Source organism: Phyllobates terribilis, unplaced genomic scaffold, assembly GCF_046119375.1.
Source record: "Phyllobates terribilis strain yellow unplaced genomic scaffold, ASM4611937v1 Scaffold_1__5_contigs__length_1240528914, whole genome shotgun sequence".
Lineage (NCBI taxonomy): Eukaryota > Metazoa > Chordata > Amphibia > Anura > Dendrobatidae > Phyllobates > Phyllobates terribilis.
Genome location: NW_027362761.1, coordinates 296,955,017 through 296,971,226, shown reverse-complemented (window position 1 = coordinate 296,971,226; position 16,210 = coordinate 296,955,017).

Below are 16,210 nucleotides of genomic sequence, written 5' to 3'. Positions count from 1 at the left end.
GTATTGCCCCATTTGCAGTGATGCCCCTCAATCCACAGGCACCCCCATTTAAGTTAGGCCCTGTTCACACTGCATCTCTGCAGTGCGTTCAATGTTTTACCAACCCATAGTCTTACCAACCCATAGAAAAGAAGTTCAAATGAACCCTATTTGTGTGTTTTTTATCTGAATGTGTCAGTCTGTTCAGACAGGCATAGAAATGTGGTCTGCAAAGTTTCTTTTTCCATCTGAACAGATGGACCCTGCAGAAACACAGTGTGAACAGGGCCTTATAGATTTAACAAATATGCCCTAAAAATCTGAATATTTATTAAAACACAAATAAATCACGTACCCTTTTACGTAACACACACAGCGAAACAAAAATACATAGGGACACATACTGTTAAGGGGACGGTTGCAAACAACTTTATTAAATAATGGAAAGCAACCGAACCCGGGGTCCGCGATGCAGCCTGGTGGACTGCGGCCGAACACCTTCCAGGTGAGAAGGTAAAACAACCAACTTAAATAACAATCCCCTCCGTATTACAGCACACCGGAGCGGGAATAGGGATTCGCACTATCTCCGTTAACTGCACGAGAGATGTGCGATAAATAATGCATCTGTAGTCCTGTTGCAGCATAGGGACTACACAGTTGGCTCTAGGATGCGTGTGTGACTCACACCGGCGAATACGTGCTCCCAGCCGGCATGCTACCGGACTGAGGAGTATCTCTCCACGTGGCTTACAGGTGGTACCAGGAATAGGGTGTCTGCAGACTGCTCGGGGTGTAAGGCGACCCCTTTGTCGGAGCCAGACTGTCAGATGAAGCTACCTGCCTATTTCATCTAAGCCTGCCTATTTCCACTAAACCTGCCTGCCAGAAACTAAAGCACACGTGGAGCCCAAGAGACCAAGCTTCCACACAACACCATCACAGCTCAATGATCAGAGCGCGCCGCCATGTTTGTGGGCGGGCTTTTTAAAGATTAAGCCCTGCCCACCGTCGCACCATTGGTGACGTCACCCACACGACCAATCATGCGGTGCCAGGTCACCGGATTAGCTGACTCTCAAACCACCAATCACAGTCTGCCATGTCACGGGCATGCTCAGTACAGAGAATCCTGGACTTAGGCTTTAACAGCCCTGTCTTACTCCGCAACCTATCCTTCATGTTGCTAGGAACAAAGACCCAAGAGACAACTTGTACATCTCGTGGACCAGCTAGGTGTTGGGACTGATGGTGATGCTGAGCAGCATCAGTCCCAGCTGGACTGGAATGGGAGACCACAGAAGGTTCTGGACACCTTTCGAATCCAGCAAACGCCTGACACATACATTAACACACACATCCTTACACATATAGGCATGCTAACCCCTTACAGTAAAGTGACAATTTCCCCTGCAAGTATAATAATAATCAAGTAGCTACTTTTATTGAAAGGGTGTACATAATTATGTGACGCCTCTACTCAGAAAGCCCGTGTTTTACCCTGGGTGTTGGGGGACTCGGTGTCGGGCCCTGCGTTGAAGAGATGGGATGCAGCCATGGCCCGGGCCTGACCCGTGCTCAGGGCCGTCATATTAGAAAGAGATGGTGTGGGCTATTCCGGGTTGAGTGGCTGATTAACGACTACGCCACCTGTGGTGTCTGGTGAAGGGCCACCAGCGCCGCTACAGTCCGCCGAGGCCTGGTGTCGTGGCGGCTAATGTTCTCACTGCTTCCCACAGGCGGAGCAAGGCTTCAGGGCAGGCAAGACAGGATGAAGGGGGTAGCAGTAGCGCGGGAGAGAGTACGGGCACTGCGTCGCGTGGTATGGCGCCTAATGAACAGTCAGGAGGCCATAGGGGTGAACTTCCAAGGCTTTACTCACTCAGAGATGTTAGCGGGAAGGCGACTCCCTGCTCCTCGCGGAGTCCTGCGGCCACCAGGGACGGGGGTCTGACTACCTCCGAGGAAGTCCAGTGTTTGGTAGCGACCCTGCACCAGAGTGTTCCTGCACTACAGACTTCATCCATTCCCGTCTGTGCGTGTGTAGATAGGCCGGGTCTCACTCTGAGCTCCTCTCAGGTGTAGGGGTTGGGTGGCAATTCCTCTCCATCCGACGCCCGGTGGGATCCTCAGGGCCTAACCGGGCTTTCCCATCCTGGACATAGAGTACAAGGTCGGGTGTCGGGGGCCGGTACCCCTCTTGCAGCCGGAATCCCTCTGAATAGATCAGGTAGGCGAGGACAGGTGGCGAGCTCCGCTCCGTCTGCATCCTCCCCGGGACCCATTTGCTAGGGAGCCACACTCTAAAGCTCCCGGGCCTTCTCGATCCTGGTCCTCGGCCGGGTTGAGACATTCCTTGTCTGCAACCTACCTCTCGTCCCAAAGATCGGGGTACGAGGGCTGTGTCCCATGCCGGTGCAGGCCCACACATGATCTGCGCTCCCGGAGGGAAGTCACATTACACACAGTATTTTGACAGCACAGTGACAGCCGACAGACTAGCAAGGGCTAGACTGATGGACCACAGAAGAACCAACTAACAAGGACCGAAGGTCCAGAGAAAAACCAAGATCAAAGATGGCATTCTATTAAATATCAAATCTAAAGTGTCACTATCTAGTTGTTCCTCCACCCACACCCACTAACTGGTTCCTACCACTTTGTGTTCCCCAGTCTCCCTGTAACCAGGGGAGCAGCACCTAGTGCATACTAGCTCCCTCTGGTGGAAATGTGGTGTTGGATGCAAAAGGCTAGATCACTACCATCACACTGGCCTTACCTCAGAGGAGGAACACCACACTTCATTGGAGAAGTGCAGCATTCCTGTGGCGGTCGAACCCTCGGGGGCGCTACAATTATACTCCCAATGGTCGTCATTTTATTACTAGGGTATATACACATATAAATTATTTGCTGCAGACATTTCTGCATCAAAAACGTGTCTCTTGACACGAAAAACGCTGCACATAAAAAACGCATGTTTTTGTTGCTGTTTTTATGCCATTTATTTGAATGAAAAACGCTGCATAATTTTATTATTATGATCTACTGGGGAGTTTTTTTTTATAATACTTCATGGGGGCGTTTATTAATTATTTTATATGCCCCCAACTCTTCCCAGTGATGTACATGTACCCAGACCCTAGTGATAAATATGCCCCCCAGCCCTCCCCAATGAAGTATATGACCCCCAGCCCTGTCCAATGATGTATATGCACCCAGAATCCAGTGATGTATATGCCCCCCAGCCCTCCCCAGTGATGTATATGCCCCTCATCCCTCCCTAGTGATGTATATGCCCCAGCCCTCCCCAGTGATGTATATGCTCCCAGCGATGTATATGCCTCCCAGCCTCCCCAGAGATGTATATGCCTCCCAGGCCTCCCTGTGATGTCTATGTATCCCAGCCCTACCCAGTGATATATGTGCCCCTCAGCCCCCCCAGTGATGTATGTGCCCCTCAGCTCTCCCCAGTGATACCTATGCCCCCCAGCCTCCCTAGTGATGTATATGCCTTCCAGACCTGCCCAGTGATGTCTATGCCCCACAGCCTCCCCAGTGATGTATATGCTGCCCAGCAATGTATATGTGACGTGCCCCCTGGGCCGTGGGGTACTCGGCAGCCGGGCCTCTGCAGATGCCGATGGGGGATGTCACGGTGGCTGGCCCGGTCCGTGACCCAGGGCGGTCAATAAAAAGGGGGATATTATAGGGGATTTGGAAAGTTCGTGACGCCACCTGTGGGATGCGGCAAAAGGGTGCCGCCGCTGCGGAGCAATCCTCTGGAGCTGGTGTTACGGCAGCAGGGATAGTGTGGCTCTCCACAGGTAGAGCTAGCTCCAGGGCAGTGTAGGGGTAGATGGTGGATGCGGGGGAGAGACGGCAGGATGGTCCCGGAGGAAAGACGGACACTCACACGGGGGTAAGCTTCAGTATCTTTACTGGTGATGTTGCAGGCACGGTCCAGGGTACTCCGGACGAAGGGCGCACTTTTGGACTCTCCCCAGTGAGCGGGTATAGGGCCTCCTGATCCGTGGCTTTACTCATTAAGCTTCTGGCCTGCCTGGAGCTAGGCCTAGCTTAGTTACTGTCTCTCTCTCCCTTGCACCGGCTGACCTGGTGGTAGGGCCTTCTCTTGGAGATCACTCTCCCTGGTTGCTGGGGCCTCCGTGACTCCTAGCCCTGGTACTGTAGTCAGCGTTTGGTAAACCTGGGACCTGCAGTCCTCCAGGGGTTCCGGTGGTCCCTACTGGGTGTAAAGGGTCCCTGTAGGCGCAGACCCGGTGTCTGGTGTATATCTCGGGGTGAGCCTGGCATGCTCCTCTGCCCCCTCGCTACTTCTTCCTTCTCCTCTCGCCTTCGGCCACTCTAGGGGCCCTCATTAGGCTTCAGTGCGTGCTGTAGGCCTCAACTTGCCTCACAAAGCAGCCTGCGTGCTGCTCTCTCACTGAGCACACTAAACTCTAAACTCTAACTGAGCTGCCTGGCTCCACCCTCCCTATATATATCCCTATCAGGGCTCCCTCTGGTGGTCTGAGGTGGTAGGGTGGAGGTGTGTGAATGTGTGAGGGCCTCTTGTGGAGAAGTCCATCCATGCACCCTTCTGGGTTCTGTGGCACCAATGCGCAGCAGGGCGCCACATCCCCCCGTAGTAAAACTCAGTACTCCTGGACTGAAGCATTTTTCTCAAAACAGGATAAACGATGACATTTCTTCCCTTTACGGGAGGCACTTTTCTTGAACATTACAGGTAACATTATAATACAATAATAACAACAAGTACAATAATAACAATGAAGTTACAGCAAGTCCCGTAACCTGGTGTCCATTTCACCGAAGAAAGAACATGAGGGACCCGCCTGAAAACCCTCAACGTAGGCCCTGGGCGTGGCTACAGGGCATAGGTGATCCAGGTGCTGGACCATGTCTTCCGCCACGCCAAACGGGTTTTTGTTCCGTGGTCACTTAAGGGGCACTCCAGGGAGTGCAACTATGTATTGGAACAGTTTTTGGGCTGCTCACAGTCCTCAGCCACCGAGTCTTTATATATACCCTTATGGGTAACTAAATACAGTGAGAAGAGTCCGTGTCACATTAATTGTCCATTAGTAAGGCAAAATAAATCAATAAATAAATACATGAAATTATTACAAGAACATACCCTACGGGGTAACTATTTATACTGTCAGTGTTTCTCTATTCACTCTCTATACCTGACAGGGGTCTGGCCTTTTGTGCTATGCGATGACCTACGTAGTACTGGGATGCGTGTAGTGTGGATGCTTGCGCTATTTTCCGCTCTATGTGTTGGTGAGCTGCAAGACTGCCTTAACCTCTCTATGGGACTGGCAAGTACACTGGTTACTGGGCCTACTGGCTCTGCTTCTACTGGTGATCCTTCTTCCGGGGATTCTTCCTGAGCAGGCTCTTCTGGGGCACTTACAGGTCTTACTTGCAGTGGAGAGTCTTCTGGCTGTTGGTAGATGTGTAGCACAGGTATTATTACCGCTCCATCCAGTTGAGGCCAATCTGCCGGGAAATCTCCTAAGACAGTATGGAGTACTTCTTCTTTAGGCTCCTCCGGTACGGTGAGAGGCACTTCCTCCTGGGGCTTCAGCGGACTTGCGCAGAACTTCAGATGGTCTCTTGATACCGTTGCAGTCGTTCTTCCTCCGTCTTTTCTAATCAGACAGGTTTTCCTATTGTCGAATCTGGAATTCAACACAGTGTAAGGTTCCCTTTCCCACTGGTCGTCAAGCTTGTGGCTTCTTCTCTTTCATTTCAGCACAACTTCTCCAGGTGTCATGGGTTCGGCTGGTGCACTCTTGTTGTACTGTGCTTCCTGCTTATCTCTCACCCTACTTAGACTGTCTTCGACACAGGCCTGTACTCTCTTGTACTGCTCCTGTCGGGTCACATCCCAGTCTTCAGTGGACATATCTGCTTCTGGCTCTACCACTCCAAGCTCCAGGTCCATTGGCAACTTTCCGGGTCTTGCTCTCATGAGGTACGCTGGAGTACAATTGGTGGAACTCACAGGTATGTGATTGTAGAGATCTACCAGGTCAGGTAGTTTGTCTGGCCACTGATTCCTTTCTTCTAGAGGTAAGGTCTTCAGCAGGTCGATGACGATATTGTTCATCTCTTCACATAGACCATTAGTTTGAGGGTGGTACGGCGTAGTCCGAATCTTCTTACACCCGTACAGATGGCAAAACTCTTTGAACAGCTCGGCTTCAAAGGCAGGGCCTTGATCCGTCAGCACCTTATCCGGGTATCCATGGGGCCTGCAGAAGTAGGCTTGAAATGTCCTTGCTGCAGTTTCTGCCGTCAGATCCTTGACGGGGGCTACCACCAGGAACCGGGAGTAGTGATACACCATGGTCAGGGCATAAGAGTAGCCTGACCTGCTGGGTGACAGCTTGACGTGATCCAAAGCGACAATCTCCAGGGGCTGGGTTGTCTTGATGGACGGCAGGGGTGCCTTCTGGCTGCTGTAGTCTTTTCTTCTGAGGCTACAGGGTCCACAATTCCGGCACCACCTCTCTATGGAGCTCCGCATTCCAACCCAATAAAACCGACTCTTCAGGAGAGTTTCCAGCTTTTTCCAGCCAAAGTGCCCTGCTTTATCGTGGTAGGCTTCCAACACCATCTGGATGTCTGTCCTGGGCACTACGATCTGCCATACCATCTCATGGGTCCTAGGGTTGACATACCTTCGGCACAGCTTCTCTCTATAGATGAACAGCCAGCTTCTCTCATTCCACAGTTGCTTGGCTTGTGGAGAAGCGTCCTTCTCCAGGGAGGAACCTTCCTGGGTTATCTGTTCTTTAATACAGCTGACAACCGGGTCGCTGTCCTGGGTCTCCTTCCAACTGTGGTGAGGTAAAGGGTTTAGTGTCTTACCACGATACCTCCTGGAGGTGCGCTGCTCGTGGACCATCCCATTTCTGTGGAAGGCAGGTAGCTCAATCTCCTCCAGGTCATCCACTTCTTCTTCAGTGTCCGACTGGTGAGGCATTCTGGATAGGGCATCGGCGTTGGCATTCTTGTGGCCTGCCCGGTACTTGATGGTGAACTGATAGTTTGACAGTCGGGCCATCCAACGCTGTTCCATGGCTCCCAACTTGGCTGTCTCTAGATGTGTCAGGGGGTTGTTGTCAGTATAGGCCATGAACTTTGTGGAGGCCAGGTAGTGCTTGAATCGTTCAGTGATTGCCCAGACCAAGGCGAGGAGCTCCAACTTGAAGGAGCTTTAATTTTCTGGATTCCTCTCGGTAGGACGGAGCTTCCTGCTGGCATAGGCAATCACCTTCTCTTTGCCATACTGCTTCTGGCTTAACACAGCTCCTAGTCCCTCGTTGCTGGCATCAGTGTACAGCAGGAATGGTTGGCTGTAGTCAGGGTAGGCCAGGATTTCTTCGCCAGTCAGGATCTCTTTCATCTCTGCAAAGGACTCAGCCTGCTCTTTACCCCACTGGAAGGGGGGGGTTTTGCCTCTGTTGGACTGTCCTACCAGGAGATCTTGCAAAGGCGCTGCCTTCTTTGTGTAGTCCTTTACAAATCTCCGGTAATACCCGACCAGTCCCAGGAACTGACGTATCTCCTTGAGATTCTTCGGTTCCGGCCATTTCTGGATGGCAGTGACCTTCTCCGGGTCTGGTGCTACTCTTTCTGGACTGACGATGTGCCCCAGGTACTGAACCTTCCGCTTGAGCAGGTGGCACTTGGAAGGCTTCAATTTCATCCCATACTGGGACAATGCTTCAAATACCTCCGCCAGGTGCTTCAAATGGTCCTCATACGTTTTGGAGTACACTATCACGTCATCCAGGTATAGCAGCACGGTCTCGAAGTTACGGTGTCCCAAACAGCACTCCATAAATCTCTGGAACATTCCAGGGGCGTTGCAGATTCCGAACGGCATACTGTTGAACTCGCAGAGTCCCATCGGGGTAGTGAAAGCCGTCTTCTCCCGGTCCTCCTCAGCAACTGCTACTTGCCAGTACCCACTAGTGAGGTCAAGGGTAGAGAAGTAATTTGCAGACTTTAATGCAGACAGGGATTCCTCTATATGGGGCAAAGGGTATGCATCTTTATGTGTTATGCGATTTACCTGTCTGTAATCTACACACATCCTCATGCTTCCATCCTTTTTCCTGACCAGGACCAGGGGAGCTGCCCAGGGGCTACAGCTATCTCTTATTACCCCTGCTTTCTTCATGTCATGCAACATTTCCTTCGCTTTCTGGTAGTGTGCTGGTGGTATGGGCCTGTAACGTTCTTTGATGGGTGGATGGTCACCTGTGGGTATAGGGTGTTGTACCCCTTTAATCCTCCCAAAATCAAGTGGGTGTTTGCTGAATACCTGTTCATATTCCTGGACCACCCTGTATACACCTTGTTTTTGATGGACAGGAGTGGCGTCAGTCCCAACATGGAGCTGTTGACACCAATCCTCCAACTGAGCTTCGGAGTCATTGTCCTCCTCTGTATCTGGTGAGGTCAAGGATTCCACTGTGTGTATGGCCTCATCATTCACAGTATACAACCTGGCAACAGTGGCGTATCTTGGTAATTTAACTTCATACTCCCCACAATTTAGGAGACGTACAGGTACCCTCCCATTGCGTACATCAACCACCCCTCTGGCAGTTAAGAGTGTAGGTCTGTGCTCTGAGCTAATGGGCTCCACTACCGCCTGGTAGTTCTGTCCCTTGAGACCTATTGCTGCCCTACACCAAATCAGCATTTCACTCATCGGGGGAATCACAATGGGTATCGGGTCTGTCACCCGTACATTACCAATTTCACCACCTGTTAGCTTTACCTGTTGCTGGTACAGGAGGGCTCGTATCTCTCTCTGGAGCACCTTCCTCTGCCCTGGTTTGGCGGTGTCAGCAATCTGTTGGAGCAAAAACAACACTTCTCCCAGTTACCGACAATATTTGTACCAAATATCATATACAAGTCTGTATCACCAGGATTAGACTCCACTACAATCAGTCCTTGGTCCTTTAGTTCCGCTTTCCCCACCTTCACTGTCACGTCCTTAACCCCTACTAGGTTAAGAGGAAGGCCGTTAGATGCATACACGGAGAGGTTCGGGGCTGGCGGCTGGAGTTCATCTATGGACCAGTACCTTTTGTAGAGGACATCAGGTATGATGGTTACCTGAGATCCAGTGTCCAGCAGGGAAGGTGTCGCGATGTCATCCAGCACAATGGACAGGAAAGGTCTTCCTCCCACGAACCGATGGTACCAGCTTGATGGGCCTGCTTGATTTACTCCTGGGTGTTGGCCCTCGGCCCCAGGGTTTGCTCGTTTAAAGGACAGTTCCGCGCTGTGTGGCCTGCCTTGTGGCAATGGTAGCAGATGAAGTCTCCTGGAAGGCGACGTTGGTCGTTGGTCCTCCCACGGGGTGGCGTTGTCCTCCTCCGGGGTGGCGTTGTCCTGCTACGGGGTGGCATTGTCCTCCTTTTTCTCCTCATCCAGGGGACGTCCTCAGGGCTGTCGGCCAGTAGGATCCTTCCTTCCGGCTCAGGCTCCGTCTGTAGCTGCAGGGTGCTCAGGACAGTGGCTAGGGTTTTACTTAACTGGCGCTCTTCAGAGCATAGGCTGTCCAGCTCGCTAGGAGGCACTGTTTGCATCTTTGTTTCAGCCGTTAATGAAGGAGCAGTGGGTGCTGCGGGCACTGGGGTGGCCCCACCCTGGTAACGCTGGATAGCAATATCTGTTGTTTCCAGGGGCTGCAGCCCCTTTATAGCCATGTCCTTAAGGGTGTCAAAGGTGGCATCTGGATGGTCTAAGGCCCACCACCGTACAGTTCTGCTCTCCTCCTGGGACCTCAACCCCCGGATGAACTGTTTCGTCAGAATTTTAATTTCATTTTGTATGCTGGCTGGACTAACCTGTTTCAGGGCCCGCAGGGCTTCCTGTATGCGCCAGGCGTAGTCCCGGATACTGTCCTCAGGTTTATGGACACAGTGGTAGAACCTCATCCGGAGATCCATCTCAGTGCGATTTTCAAACACAGTTTGCAGTCTCTTAAAGATGATGGATACTGATTCCTGGTCTCTGGGTGGCCAGGTTTCAACTTCCCGCTCTGCGGCACCAGTCAATTGTCCCCGCACAACAGCAGCTCTCTGCTTACCAGTCATAGAATACATGTTCAGTACACCGCATATTTTTCTCTTGAATCCGGACAGGGTGTCTGGTTTGCCATTATACTGGGGAAGCCATTTCGCTCCAGGGATATACGGTAGGGCCATAGGTATCAACGGAGTCATGACCCCTGCTGGTGGAGCGGCCGCTCTGGCCTGTGCAGCGCCGGGCGCAGGTTGGGCATCAGGAGCATTAACCGGTGCTCAGGCGGCTTGCTGGTCGTCTGCCATGGTTGCGCCCCCCTAGTGAACCGGAGCCTACCTTCACTTCTTATCAGGTAGGCCGCAGCTGCGCGGGCGACGGTCTTCTTCCAGGACCTTGCGTCGCTCGCATCTGACGTCAGAGCGTCCTCTGGGCTCCTTCCAGGACCTGACACTTCCTGGTTCGACGTCAGGGGCGGGGCGTGTCCTCGGCTTCGTGCGCTTCCAGTGGTTACGCCTCTCCGATTCCCGCGGTTACGTCCCTCTTCTTCTCACGCGGTGACAGGAAGATGGCGGACAATGGCGGGAAATCTCAGGAATGGCGGGAAACCTTCACCACAGTGAGTATTACAGTCTTTTTAAGGCGCACAGTACCCGGTGGCAACGGGCACGGAATCCTGTTCGTGACGCCAAGGCTGACGCGCCCCGTGGGCCGTGGGGTGCTCGGCAGCCGGGCCTCTGCGGATGCCGGTGGGGGATGTCACGGTGGCTGGCCCGGTCCGTGACCCAGGGTGGTCAGTAAAAAGGGGGATATTATAGGGGATTTGGAAATTTCGTGACGCCACCTGTGGGATGCGGCAAAGGGGTGCCGCCGCTGCGGAGCAGTCCTCTGGAGCTAGTGTTACGGCAGCAGGGATAGTGTGGCTCTCCACAGGTAGAGCTAGCTCCAGGGCAGTGTAGGGGTAGATGGTGGATGCGGGGGAGAGACGGCAGGATGGTCCCGGAGGAAATACGGACACTCACATGGGGGTAAGCTTCAGTACCTTTACTGGTGATGTTGCACGCACGGTCCAGGGTACTCCGGACGAAGGGCGCACTTTTGGACTCTCCCCAGTGAGCGGGTATAGGGCCTCCTCATCCGTGGCTTTACTCGTTAAGCTTCTGGCCTGCCTGGAGCTAGGCCTAGCTGAGTTACTGTCTCTCTCTCCCTTGCACCTGCTGATCTGGTGGTAGGGCCTTCTCTTGGAGATCACTCTCCCTGGTTGCTGGGGCCTCCGTGACTCCTAGTCCTGGTACTGTAGTCAGCGTTTGGTAAACCTGGGACCTGTAGTCCTCCAGGGGTTCCGGTGGTCCCTACTGGGTGTAAAGGGTCCCTGTAGGCGCGGACCCGGTGTCCGGTATATATCTCGGGGTGAGCCTGGTATGCTCCTCTGCCCCCTCGCTACTTCTTCCTTCTCCTCTCACCTTCGGCCACTCTAGGGGCCCTCACTAGGCTTCAGTGCGTGCTGTAGGTCTCAACTTGCCTCACACAGCAGCCTGCGTGCTGCTCTCTCACTGAGCACACTAAACTCTAACTGAGCTGCCTGGCTCCATCCTCCCTATATATATCCCTATCAGGGCTCCCTCTGGTGGTCTGAGGTGGTAGGGTGGAGGTGTGTGAATGTGTGAGGGCCTCTTGTGGAGAAGTCCATCCATGCACCATTCTGGGTTCTGTGGCACCAATGTGCAGCAGGGCGCCACATATGCCCCCCATCCTCCCCAGTCATGTATTTGCCTCCCAGCAATTGGATTACATCTGATGAAAAAAGAAGATGGTTTTTATCGACGGGTAGTTTGCGCTTTTTTCGTTGTTCCCTATGGATTACATACAACTTATGAAGAAAGGTGATGGTTTTTAGTAGCTGATATTTTTTATTATTTTGTTTTCCCTGTGGATTACATCTAATGAAGAAAGAAGATGGTTTTTAGTGTCGAGTATTTTGTATTTTTTTGTGTTCTGTGTGGATTACGTCTCATGAAGAAAGAAGATGCTTTTTAGTACCTGGTGTTTCCCACTTTTACGTGTTCACTATGGGTTATGTCTGATGAAGAAAGATGTTTATATCAATGTGTATTTTCCCTTTTTTCATGGTTCCTTTGGATTACGTCTGATGAAGAAAGAAGATGTTTTTTATCTATGGGTATTTTGCGCTTTTTTTGTGTTCCGTGCGGATTACAACTAATAAAGAAATAAGATGATTTTTAGTGCCAGATGTTTCCCACATTTACATGTTCACTATGGGTTAAGTCTGATGAAGAAAGATGTTTTTTATCAACGAGTATTTTACCCTTTTTCGTAGTTCCTTGTGGATTACTTTCATCTGATGAAGAAAGAAGATGGTTTTTATCAACTTGTATTTTCCACTTTTTCGTGTTCCCTTTGGATTACGTCTGATGAAAAAAGAAGATGGTTTATATCGATGGGTATTTTGTGCTTTTTTCGTTTTCCCTGTGGATTACATACAATTTATGAAGAAAGGTGATGGTTTTTAGTTGCTGATATTTTGTATTATTTTGTTTTCCCTGTGGATTACATCTAATGAAGAAAGAATGTGGTTTTTATCTACTGATAATTTCCACTCTTTCGTGTTCCTTGCGTCTGATGAAGAATATGGTTTTTAATTTTGGGTATTTTCCACTTTTTCGTGTTTCTTATGGATTACGTCTGGCGAAGAAAGATGGTTTTTATCGACGAGCATTTTGCCCTTTTTCGTAGTTCCTTGTGGACTACTTACATCTGATGAATAAAGAAGATGGTTTTTATCAACGTGTATATTCCACTTTTTCATGTTCCCTTTGGAAAACTTCTGATCAAGAAAGAAGATGGTTTATATCGACGGGTATTTTGCTCTTCTTTCGTTGTTCCCTGTGGATTACATACAACTTATGAAGAAAAGTGATGGTTTTTAGTAGCTGATATTTTTTATTATTTTGTTTTCCTTGTGGTTTACATCTAATGAAGAAAGAATGCGGTTTTCATCGACTGATATTTTCCACTTTTTCGTGTTCTGTGTGGATTACGTCTGATGAAGAGAAATAAGATATTTTTTAGTGTTAGGTATTTTCCACTTTCTTGGGTTCCCTATGGATTACATCTGATTAAGAATGTAGATGATTTTTAGTGTATTTTCAACTGTGGATTACGTCTGATGAAGAAAGAAGATGGTTTTTACAGCCGAGTGTTTCCCACTTTTACGTGTTCATTATGGGGTTACATCTGATGAAGAAAGATGTTTTTATCAACGTGTATTTTCCCCCTTTTCATGTTCCCTGTGGATTACATCTGATGAAGAAAGAAGATGGTTTTTAGTGTCAAGTATTTTTCACTTTTTTGTGTTCCCTATGGATTACGTCTGATTAAGAAGCTAGATGATTGTTAGTGTCCAGTACTTTCTACTGTGGATTACGTCTGATGAAAAAAGAGCATGGTTTTTATCTATGGGTATTTTGCACTTTTTGTGTTCTGTGTGGATTACGTCCGATGAAGAAAGAAGATGATTTTTAGTGCCGGGTGTTTCCCACTTTTACGTGTTCAGAATGGGTTACGTCTGATGAAGAAAGATGTTTTTTATTGACGAGTATTTTGCCCTTTTTCGTAGCTCCTTGTGGATTACTTACATCTGATGAAGAAAGAAGATGTTTTTTATCAACGTGTATTTTCCACTTTTTAGTGTTCCCTATGGATTACGTCTGACGAAGAAAGAAGATGGTTTATATCGACGGGTATTTTGCGCTTTTTCGTTGTTCACTGTGGATTACATACAACTTATGAAGAAAGGTGGTGGTTTTTAGTAGCTGATATTTTATATTATTTTATTTTCCCTGTAAATTACATCTAATGAAGAAACAGTGTGCTTTTTATCGACTGATATTTTCCACTTTTTCGTGTTCCGTGTGGATTACGTCTGATGAAGAAATAAGATAGTTTTTAGTGTTAAGTATTTTCCACTTTTTTGGGTTCCCTATGGATTATATCTGATTAAGAATGTAGATGATTTTTAGTGTCGGGTATTTTCAACTGTGGATTACGTCTGATGAAGAAAGAAAATGGTTTTTACAGCCGATTGTTTCCCAGTTTTACGTGTTCATTATGGGGTTACGTCTGATAAAGAAAGATGTTTTTATCAACGTGTATTTTCCCCCTTTTCATGTTCCCTGTGGATTATGTTTGATGAAAAAAGATGTTTTTTAGTGTCAAGTATTTTCCACTTTTTTGTGTTGCTTATGGATTACGTCTGATTAAGAATGCAGATGATTTTTAGTGTCCAGTATTATCTACTGTGGATTACGTATGATGAAGAAAGAAGATGTTTTTTAGAGCTGGATGTTTCCCACTTTTACGTGTTCACTATGGGTTACGGCTGAAGAAGAAAGATGTTTTTATCAACGTGTCTTATCCCCTTTTTCATGTTTCCTTTGGATTACGTCTGATGAAGAAAGAAGATGGTTTTTATCTATGGGTATTTTGCACTATTTTGTGTTCTGTGCGGATTACGTCTGATAAAGAAAGAAGAAGATTTTTAGTGCCGGGTGTTTCCCACTTTTATGTGTTCATTATGGGTTACGTCTGATGAAGAAAGATGTTTTTTATCAACGGGTATTTTGCCCTTTTTCATAGTTACCTATGGATTACTTACATCTGATGAAGAAAGAAGATGTTTTTTATCAATGTGTATTTTCTACTTTTTCGTGTTTCCTATGGATTAAGTCTGACGAAGAAAGATGGTTTTTATCGACGAGTATTTTGCCCTTTTTAGTAGTTCCTTGTGGATTAATTACATGTGATGAAGAAAGAAGATGGTTTTTATCAACGTGTATTTTCCACTTTTTTCGTGTTCCCTTTGGATTACGTCTGATAAAGAAAGAAGATGATTTTTAGTGCCGGGTGTTTCCCACTTTTACGTGTTCACTATGGGTTACGTCTGATGTAGAAAGATGGTTTTTATTGACGGGTATTTTGTCCTTTTTCATAGTTACCTGTGGATTACTTCCATCTGATGAAGAAAGAAGATGTTTTATATCGATGGGTATTTTGTGCTTTTTTCGATGTTCCCTGTGGATTACATACAACTTATGAAGAAAGGTGATGGATTTTAGTTGCTGATATTTTGCATTGTTTAGTTTCCCCTGTGGATTACATCTAACGAGGAAAGAATGTGGTTTTTATCTACTGATATTTTCCACTCTTTCGTGTTCCTTGCGGCTGATGAAGAATATGGTTTCTAGTTTTGGGTATTTTCCACTTTTTCGGATTTCCTATGGATTACATCTGACGAAGAAAAATGGTTTTTATCGACGAGTATTTTGCCCTTTTTCATAGTTCCTTGTGGATTACTTACATCTCATGAAGAAAGAAGATGGTTTTTATCAACGTGTATTTTCCACTTTTTCGTGTTCGCTTTGGATCACACCTGATGAAGAAAGAAGATGGTATATATCGACGGGTATTTTGAGCTTTTTTCGTTGTTCCCTATGGATTACATACAACTTATGAAAAAAGGTGATGGCTTTTAGTTGCTGATATTTTGTATTATTTAGTTTTCCTTGTGGATTACATCTAATGAAGAAAGAATGTGGTTTTTATCGACTGATATTTTTCACTCTTTCGTGTTCCTTGCGTCTGATGAAGAATATGGTTTTTAGTTTTGAGTATTTTCCACTTTTTCGTGTTCCCTTTGAATTACTTCTGATGAAGAAAGAAGATGGTTTATATCAACGGTAATTTTGCTCTTTTTTCCTTGTTTCATGTGGACTACATACAACTTATGAAGAAAGGTCATGGTTTTTAGTAGCTGATATTTTTTATTATTTTGTTTTCCCTGTGGATTACATCTAATGAAGAAACAATGTGGTTTTTATCGACTGATATTTTCCACTTTTTCGTGTTCCGTGTGAATTACGTCTGATGAAGAAATAAGATGTTTTTTAGTGTTAGGTATTTTCCACTTTATTGGGTGCCCTATGGATTACATCTGATTAAGAATGTAGATGATTTTTAGTGTTGGGTATTTTCAACTATGGATTACGTCTGATGAAGAAAGAAGATGGTTTTTAATGCTGGGTGTTTCCCACTTTTACGTGTTCACTATGGGTTACATCTGATGAAG